The sequence below is a fragment of the Colletes latitarsis genome, chromosome 12 (genome assembly GCF_051014445.1).
Source record: "Colletes latitarsis isolate SP2378_abdomen chromosome 12, iyColLati1, whole genome shotgun sequence".
Lineage (NCBI taxonomy): Eukaryota > Metazoa > Arthropoda > Insecta > Hymenoptera > Colletidae > Colletes > Colletes latitarsis.
In genome coordinates, this window is record NC_135145.1 from 6,248,635 (window position 1) to 6,258,473 (window position 9,839).

General features: G+C 34.7%; 1 pseudogene; it reads right to left on the bottom strand.

The window, feature by feature from the left end:
- Positions 1–602: 602 nt before the first annotated feature.
- On the bottom strand, positions 603–7,618 carry LOC143349098 (histone-lysine N-methyltransferase SETMAR pseudogene; annotated as a pseudogene).
- Between the last annotated feature and the right edge of the window lie 2,221 nt (positions 7,619–9,839).

The following is a 9,839-nucleotide window of genomic DNA, read 5'->3' on the forward strand; positions in this document are numbered from 1 at the left end:
TGCCGAAATTTTTCGGCGGAAAAAAAAAATTTCCAATTCTTTTGGAAAAATTATTTTCGGTTGCGGGGGTCAATTACAATCACTTTTGGTGAATAGACATCCCCCGAAATCCTGCCAATTTTCGGGGAAAGATTCAGTACGGGCGGAACTTTAACCGTTAATAACTTTTTAACGAAGCTTCAATCAACAAATTAGTATTCTTGATTTTCGTCCTATTTTGGCCTCTAGAATCTCCCATTAAAATTTATCCTAGGGGTGGCCGAACACCCTGTATATGCAAAAAAGTCGTTGCCTATAAATAACTTTACTGCATCAACTGTGGATTCAGGAACATTAGATATATCAGTTATCCCAGGGTGACCCAAAAACTCTTCAAGGACTGGACGATTGTCAATCGATGACCATTCATTTGCTTCTTCATCAGAACTTGTTTCAGAACTGCTAAAAATAGTTCTTCGGATAAACACTCGAGAACGTGGAATAATGTAATCATCGTTACTTTCTTCGTTATCTTGACTTTCAGAATTATTAGGTCTACCGGGAAGTTCTGTCCGTTTTTAGAATAAAACGAAAGAATAAATTTCTCATACCTTGAATAATCTTTATTGAATAATATAATTGCCATCATTATTTATGACTTCTTGCCAGCGTGATGGCAATTTGTATATCCCACTTTTAAAAAATGCCTTATCTCTAGAGGCCAAAAATGGAACCAGTGCTTGTCTGGTATCTTCTTCGGTCTTGAATTTTTTGCCGTGCAAAAAATTTTGTAAGAACAGAAACAAGTGATAATTGTAGGATGCTAGATCCGGGGAGTATGGTGGATGTGACAGAATTTCCCAGCCTAGTTTTGCGACTTTCTGACGAGTCCCCAAAGCAGCATATGGTCTGGTATTATCATGAAGCAGTATGATGTCCTTCCTATTGAACATCGCCGGCCTCATTTCTTGGAGTGCTGTTTTTAATTTATCCAATTGTTGACAGTACCTCTCCGAATTTAGCTTTTCGATTGGTTTCAACAGCTCAAAATGTATTGGTCCTCGAATGTCTGACCATATACACAACATTCTCTTATTCAGGCTCAACTTCGGTTTAGAGGTGGACGGGGCAGATTTTCCGGGTTCACAATATGCCCTTTTCCTTAGAATGTTTTCATACGTAATCCACTTTTCATGCCCAGTTATGATCCGCTCCAAGAAGGGTTCGATTTTGTTCCGTGCAAGCAAAGATGTGCGTATGATGATTCGATCATTCAAATTCTTCTCACTTAACTTATGTAGCACACGTCTCGAATATTTCCACACAAATCCTAGTTTCCGAATATGGTGCGAAATGGTTTGTTGAGCTGAATCAAGCCTTTCCGCAATCTCCGATGTTGTCAAAAAAGAATTTTGACGGTCGCCCAGAGCGTAGCTTATCAGAAAGTTCAAAATCACCTACTTGAAATTTTCCAAATCATCTTCTACATGTTCTATTAGAAACTGTACCTTCACCAAATACTTTCAATAAATTTCTACACGCTTCTGTAGCATTTCTTCCTTGTTGGAATTCGTACAAAATACAGTGGCGAAAATGACCTTTATCAGGAGCCATGGGTACACGGTCGCGTCTCACTTAATACTAGCAGGAATCATCTTGGTTTTAGTTCATCTGCGACGTCAATGTGTATACATTGTCAGCGATAAAAAAAGAGAGCCAAGTATGCGTCACATGAATATGCGCATACTTGTTGAAATTGGGTGTAACCGGAACGGACAGAACTTTCCGGTAGACCTAATACTATCATATGAAAAGTCCGATAATCCGTCAACACATATTTCGCGATCACTATCTTCGTCACAATGGCTCATTTTATCAATGTTGTAATCAATAATAAAAAAAAACAAACTTCAAATTTACAAACCACGGCTTGTACGTTCTGGAGTTCATAATTCGATAGAAGGCTGAGGCTAACTCGACAAGCAAAATTTCTGGGGAGAAACAATGCAAACCGTTGCCTAGTAACACAAATACCATACATACAGTGCCCATCGTATTTATACGATACCCGCTCTCTAGCACAAATCTACTAAATACGTACTTTTACGTGACCCGCGTTGCAGAGATAGACTGCGAAAAACTTAAAAGTACGTTTCCCGCATGCAATGTGTTAACAACATGGGGTATTTTATGGTGAAATCATTTATTGTGGTTTCTAATCACAGTTTGATTATTAAGGGTCTGTTGATACGCGGATGCTATATTTGTATCTTTTGGTTTTGGTACGATTTCACAAGAGTCGAACTTATCCTATTAATTCCTTAATTCGAAATTCCTTAATTTCTTATTCCTAACGAGTAGGTTAGGTTAGGAATAATCACAGAACTGAGTTTCTCCTGTAAAAAGAGATTTTCTTGGTTTTGTTATTCATGTTTCTATTTACAAATATTTACAAGCCTTACCTGTAAAAAGAGAAACGACATCGGAACATTTCTAGCAAACGGATGGTTCACCGATCGGGGTGAGTTATACGTCATTCGATTCGTCTAATTCAGTACATTATTAATATGTATTTCATTATTTGCGGAAATTCAACAATTCAACAATTCAACAAATGACTGTCGTTACTGTATTCATGATGTAAATTATAAATACCAGGTAATCAAATGCTAATTTGTTAAACATGTATGCATAGAAGTCATTTTTTTATGCACATACTATGCAGGAGTAGGTCAGGTAGACAGTATGTACAACAACAGTATAAAATATCCCCTCCCCCCACCGACCCACCCACACAGACCTACTTCGACAGTGTTCGCAGGTAGACAGTATAATAAATTACCAGTCAATGCCTTGGTTTAACTTTTTTTATTAGTAAATTTAATTAACGTCATCTAACTATGGTACATTTTGGTACAAATTTGTACCATTAGTGTCAATAATTGATTGAACAAGTCACCATTTCCTTCTTTGGAGTGTTTATAAAATACATAATGGCTCAAATAGCCAATGATGTTATCTTTTTTGCTGACAATAGAAAATACTTATAATATTATATGTTACAATGAAATATTAAAGAATGTATAAAATTAGAAATACTAATCGACAACATTCGGGTAAAAAGTGCTTTGCATGCCTCCAGGTGCTTTCAATGGCATTTGTATGGGCATCTGTATCGGGATCTTTGAAATGTAAACTATGATTCAGTTTAAGGTGTTTGTGCCCTTCATTTTCTAATATATTATATGCCTTCGAAATGGCAGATACAATTGTGGTTCCTGGCCGAACTCATTACTTAATTATAGAAAGAAGGGACTCTTTGTCCCTGCTTTCAACAGGGAACAGCAATATTTTTCCCCTTTCCCTTTCAGTACCTCCAAACACCCATTGCCCTTCCAAACGGTGGTCTCTGTGGTACTTTCTGCGACCGAAGTTCGATTCATCGATTTCGTCAGTTTTTTCTGATCCTCCAATTACTTCACAAGAAATTTGTAACCAATGGACCATTACTTGTTTCACAAAATAACTCCATTGGGAAACTGTATTTTTATTTAGTTCCAATTCTCTTATAATATGGTATTGCTCAAAATTACATACTAACATGTAAGTTAATTTTAGTACTTTTTCCTAACTGAGTTTCGTTTTTGAAAATCATGTTCCATGTTTTATTGGTATTTTTATATTACAAGTTCTTTTCCTTTTGGAAACATTGGCAGATGTTGGAACAGTTCTCCTATATCGCCAATTTTCATCTACCAGTTTCATGGGATTTCCACATTGAGGATAATTGAGATTTTTGTTAATTAAGGTTTTGTCTTGCATAAATTTAAATAACAGTTCTTTATTTTTGTTAAATTCATGCAGTTTAATTAGGCTCCATATTTCTGGAACTACAATTTCACTCATTTTGATAACACAATATCACAGAGGCCATTTGATAATTAATCACAGCGTCAATTTTGAAGAACCCATTACTAATCACTTGGAGATTTGCCACAAATTCTTTAATCTTTAATCTTTTTTATAATATATAATACTAGCAATATTTGATACTTTCAAAAAGGGTAACTTGATTGGATACTTGAGTCATTACGTATTTAATAAATGTACCTAACAGGAAAATGGGGGTTTATTCAATGAAATATTAGCAGAAATTGCAGAAATTTCCTTTGCTAAAACAGATCCCGATTCACCCTATCTTATCCGCGTCAAAACATATGTGTCGTCAAGATTTACAACCATTATTTTTCTTTTAGAAGATTTATTACACGACAGATTGGAAAAAAATAAATGTAGATTACAGACGTTCACTGTACTAGCAGAAAACGTATACATGATATCTGTTTCTTTGCGTTACCATGTTGTAAACTGTTGAAATTTTATTTAGTGGAGAAATCGGCGATCTTGTTCTCTTCTCTGCGGTTTCATCATCTAATGTTTCGTCTGTGATTCTGTAATACAAAAATGTCTGGCATAATATGTATCCCATATGTATCCAGGTAATTATGCTTGGGGTCGATTATCCCCACTTGTAATACGACACGAAACATTATACTTATGCACACCCGTACGTTTATTTTACATGTGTATCGTGTTAGCGACACATTTCGTTTTAATGTTAAGAGATCTTTAATCTCTTCTTTGTAGTTTACGTAAGATATTTCGTCGAGCGTATTCACCCTGCAGATGCTTTTTAGCGTCTTGAGTCCTGTCATATTCATAGGCTCTACCCACAACACAATGGGTGATGAACGGTGAACTGGTAAAATATAATATATTCTAAATATAAAATTAATTTGCTCAACCCCTTAACATCAGCTCTGATACTCCGGAGGCTGGCCATCCGACGATTGGTCGAAATTTTGTAGCTGGGGATCCAATCGAGTTTTTGTTTTTGACTCCGCGTGGAGTTCCGCGTTGGAAACAGTTATTCTTAATTGGTTGTTGTTTCCATTTCTTTCGTGGGGAACAAGGCGCACTTCGCGTGAGGTCTCGTTAGACGGAGACAGTGAATGCTGCTGAGTTTGCAGCAGTCGGAGTGAGCGGTTCAGAGTGGGACTCGGGGCTGCTCGTGTTGTCTCTCTCGCACAGGAATGCGCTGAGCTTGCATCTAGGCGCGAAGTCGCTGCGGCCGGATGCGCGTTATCGTTCCGATATGTGCCCATAATCATGAAAGTGGTCTAAGTCATATATTTCTTGTTTCAAGATATTTAATGAATTACATTTGAATAAATTAAAAAATACTTTTATTTTATGCAACATTTTAATTTAGAATTTTATTAGTCTTTGTTAAATAAAAGTATTTTATTGGACCATAGTTATACTTGAATTATAATACATGCGTAATAAAAGAGATTGTGGAAAACCGAACTGCTGATTGTCATTGAATCTTGATGGTGCAATACCGTTCATATATCCAAAGAAACTTTCCATATAGAGGTCGCGAACATCCTTCAGTCTTGATTAATGGAAACTTATTATGAACATGAAGTTTTGTGTGAATTTCATACAAAAATGTTGTTTTTAAAATTGGAGTTGACTTAGACCATTTTCAAAATTAACTGAATGTCCTATAAATTACTTGAACCAATAAAAAACTACAAGTTTTCTTAGAAACAATAATTTTAATGAAATAATTCATGGACATTCATTAATTATTTTTAAAAAGTAATCTATTTTTATCATTTTAGGCTTTTATCATTATGAATTTTTAAGATTCTTAAAATGTTCCTGAAAAACTGGAGGGATGTATGGTAGTAAACACATAACATCTTTATGTTTTTCTTCTGTTACTGCTTTAGTGGTTATGTAGAATAGATATAATTTAATATTTCCGTATATTTTTAGTCTTCCTCTTTTAGGCGAAAGATTCAATATGTGGTATTTAGAATCATCTAAAGAAGTTTTGTAGAATATCTTATAAGGTTCATTTTTCAAGAATCTCATCCATTGCAGCCAAGACACAGATTCGCCCGCGGTATTTTTTACTCTTCTTGTCGTTGACTCTTCTAGTGGTTTCGTTGAAATAAAATCTGGCTGCAACACTCGTTTTACCGAAAATGTATTTCTTCTTCTACACTTTTCTATCAATTCATAATAATGCTCAGGGTTGTATAAGTACAATAATATGCTTTTTTTTATTTTCATTTCTATCAACCCAAAATCACGGTCATTCGGTAGCAAGAATTGACCAGATATCAAAAATTGGTGGTCTATCGTTTCAATTTTATTATTTGATGACTGAGCAATTTCCATCCATGTCAATGCTACTTTGATGTTACGGTTTTGGCCTGAACAGGCATCACTGTAAGCTATTACGTGTTTTTGAGTAGTTATATCCTGCATATGCATTAAAATGGATGATGCTACTTCGTGTGCATCTCTTGAAGCTGTAGTTTCATCCCATACATACATCTTGACATTGCCATTATGGAAATTGTGGAAACCCAAGTTGTATACGTACATATTTCACTTATAATAAGCTAACGAAACCAAAAGTTTTGATACGGAAGTGCTTTTTGCAAATCAAATGAGAATCCACAATATTCCCTGGGATTTTCTTTTGCTTTTTTCTGGTCTTCTGCAAGACAGTTCCTAGCTCGTTCCGCATTTTGCAAATGTATATCATGACTTTGTCTAAGATGTAACTGCTCTTCCTCATTACTGTATGCTTTCCCTTTAGTAAATCGCATTTTTAGTACGTGTTTTTTCGAGCAGCATGGAAATTTAAATTTAATTCAGTATTAAATGCTTTCCTGTAGATCCACCCTTTAACAAATGATTGGTTATTTTCGTCACATATTTTCTCTAAATATAGGCTATACATTTTACGAATATCTAAATGAGGACTCAAATATTTCCAACCGGGAGTGTGATGAGCTCTGGTGTAGTGGCTCTCATATTATGTTGGGAAACTTAAAATATGTTCTCCTACAGCCTTTATCTTAATTTCGTCTGTTTTTCACGAAGATCCAGGTATCTTCCCACGACGATCAGTTCCAGGTGTTTCAATATTCAGAGCGCGAGTTAACCGCCCTACAGAAATTTTAAATGTATCTAAAAAAATTTTCTGCAGACCGACACTTCTGAATTATTATTTCTTGACAGAAAATGTTTGTAACTGCATTTTCTCATAGGTCTTTCAAAAGTTCTAGGCCGCCTTTGTTTTATTAATAATTGATGAGAACTGTACTACATAGATATAGATTCTGGGTTTGAAAATCTTTTAGTTTCCAGACATGATCAAAAATAGATTTTCTTTCATTATATTCTAGGCGATCTAAACATTTTTTTGAGCAAAAGAAATCCTTATTTTCAAAAATTTTGGCACTCACAAGTTTTGATTTTCTTGTTGTGTATTCTTCACCATTATTTCTCTCTAATTTTTCTGATATTTTGTGCGTAACTACTTTTATTTCTTGTCCTCTTCCTTTTCTTACCTTGCACCATTTCTGGGGTTTTTAAATTTGCGGTGAAGTCTTGGCATGACTCATCTGAAGATGATAATTGTCTTATTCTTTTCCGTTTCTTCCAAGTATTACTGGTCGTATAATATCTACAAATCACATCATATCCGAATAATAATTAACATATTTACATAATAAGTCATTAACATAGCAGAACCGCTGTCTGTTGACATAGTGGTAAAATATATAAATTATTTCTCCGCCAATAATTAGTTCGGGTGAGCCCAACTGAATTAATGCACTTTCAAAATAGAACTAAATGAATTCCATATATTATTACGTAGACCAGAATATATTGTCGTTTCTGTTATTGTTTGATTGTCATTTCTCGGCTTATTGTGTAGTTCAGAAACGCGCCAAAGAGGGCCACGTGTCATTTTAAGGTTATGTTTATATAATTTCTTTAAATTTTTCACTTACAATTAGACCACTTTCATAATTTACACTAAATGAATTCCATATAATGTTGAGATTCCAACCACTATTTCATATTCAGTTCATTTTTGACAATATCGTAAAAATTGCATTGAATTAATTTAGTTTAAAATAATGTGGTGTGAAATAACTGATAAACTCGTTTGTTTTAAGTTTTGACTTACAAGGATCCTTCGCGAACGGTCCAGCTTCGATTTTGATGAAACTTCGTACACTTATGAAGCAGCCAAAAATAATCGACACGTATTTTTTTTTAGCTGCGGTAACTCGAGTTTAAGGGGTGAAACGACCCCTTGAAGTTTTGGCTCGAAACGGCTATCTCGAAAACGGAAAGACATACGAAAAAATTGTTAATAGGCGAGGTTAATGGTTTCGTATGTACAATAACATGGTGTTAAAAAATTTAACAAAATACAATTTGTTTATAATAAAAAAAATTTCTTAACTTAATTTTTCATTTTAATGAAATTTTCACAATGACAAAAAATAACGAGCATTTTATTCCAAATCCATTGGTATGTAACATTTTAATATTGCTTCTTACAGTTATGCAGATTTTTATGATTTACATCTTGCGCGTACATCCACTATGATAGTAGCCGTTGTAACTTTGATTTTAATGAAGCACTGTAGGCTTGCACTAAATTATACAGTAACGAGTAACAAGTAACAATAACAGTAACAAGTTTCTTAACAGCAATGAAAAGATTAATTGTTTTTATTATCCACCTATGACATCGTGGCAAAGATGGAGCAATTTATAAATTATAAATACATACAGTGCGTATAGCAATTACTCTATGTAGTTTCGATAATAGTGATACTCGTCGAAAAAATGTTTGAAACATAAAGATTTCTTACACCATGTGCATTTAATTATTGCCACGTCACCACAAATATGGCATCTTGGTTCATTTTTAACAGAATAACAGTACTCGACAGAATTGTGGAATGCATTTGGTTTTTCATCTATACAGGGTATTCGGCCACACCTGGGAAAAATTTTAATGGGAGATTCTAGATGCCAAAATAAGACGGAAATCACGAATACTAATTTGTTGATGGAGGCTTCGTTAAAAAGTTAACAAAATTAAATTAAAAAATTTCAAATCATTCTGAAAAAATTGTTTTTGGTTGCGGGGCTCCATTACAATCATTTTTGATGGATACACTTACCCCTGAAATCCTACCCACTTTCAAGATAAAAATTCGAGTAGATACCGAAATTTTTAGATGAAATTAAAAAATGTCAAATCATACTAAAAAAATTATATGTAGTTACAGGGGTCAATTACAAGTATTTTTGTTGAATAGACATACCCCGAAATCCTACGCACTTTCAAGAAAAAAATTCTTTACCGAAAATCTAATGTAAGGGTAGAAATGCTTCCCTGAAATTTCATGTATACAGGGTGTCCCGTAAATAGTGTAAGAGCCGGAAATGTGGGGTAGCTGAGACGATTCTGAACAACAATTTCCTTTGCAAAAATGTCGGATGGAGCTTCGTTTTTGAATTATTAACGAAAAACACTGACGAATCACGGCGCTTGCCTGCCGCGCGCTCAGGGCCGTCCGAACTAAGAGAGCCACCGTGTCGGGTAGGTAGCAAGATGTGCATCGGAGATACGTCGAGGAACGAACACAAATAATTAAAAATACTACCACCGCAACTGTTACCTCTGCGGATTGGATAAATCAGCCAGCTAAATCAAATTTATTAATTATTTGTATTCGCTGTTTCCAAGGAAGAAGGAATAAAATGTGGGAAGATGCTCTCGGAATTTTTAGGAAATGAATTCTTCGCACCTGAGTAACGCTTCTCGCCAGAGTATGTTAAAATTAAAATAAGAATTATTTTCAGAAAATTAAAATAAATACGGTAAGAACCATTTGTAATCGTTTGTTATTAAAAACTGTACTGGAAAAGCAGACTGGATTTGTGCATACCGAAACATTCCT